We start from the raw sequence: 812 nt of genomic DNA, 5'->3' as shown, positions 1-812 counted from the left end.
ACACTATTAGTACAAATCTTTCTTCTCATTGAATTAAGAGAAATTAGCTGTATATCTATCCTAACTATTTTGTATATGCAGATACAAAATGGTCATTCATTTGTATTCCCTGTTTTTGTTTAGTTTTGTAGCAGAAGGGTATTCCACTGTCACTTACATATTGTAGGTATGTGAATTCAGCAAAATATTTCAATATAGTCCAGTAGTCCATAATAATGTGGGTTTTCTGTAGGAATGTCAATGTCAGAAGTTGTTGACTTGAGCCTTTGACAGCTCAGAATATTAATAAGGCTTTACTTTTTATACTTCATTTTTATAGTTTTCTGCTGGATAGTTAAGATCAAGATAAAGCAAGACCTATATCACAAGAAATGTAACTTTTGTATCTGACAAGGTCAGTCAAACCCCCTCAGGATTTACCTCGAAACCCTGTCCTCAGTTTGTAGATCCTTTGTCAGTGTCAGCCATGTGGATGAGTCATGGCCTTTGCTTGACCAATTTGCTCTCTGTGAAAGCCTGAGAGAATGTTTTCTCTCCTACATTGCTTCCTATAATGAATCCAACAGATGCTCAAAGAAGTGCAACCAAAGATGTACATTTTCAATGCATCCAAATTAATGGATGAATAAAATGAGGTTGTCAAGTGGTGTGAGAATTTTGCATTCATCAATTTCATTCTCCCTATGAAATCTTCATGGCCTCTCCCAAATGAAAACACTCCATTCCAGATATTTAACAGGATCTTGTTGTGTATCCACTGGCTTTCTATACCTCGGAAGCTTCTGATGTTTCCCTTGTGATGTAACCTAACA

The sequence above is a fragment of the Octodon degus genome, unplaced genomic scaffold (genome assembly GCF_000260255.1).
Source record: "Octodon degus isolate 3935 unplaced genomic scaffold, OctDeg1.0 scaffold00303, whole genome shotgun sequence".
NCBI lineage: Eukaryota > Metazoa > Chordata > Mammalia > Rodentia > Octodontidae > Octodon > Octodon degus.
Note: the sequence above shows the minus strand (reverse complement) of the source record.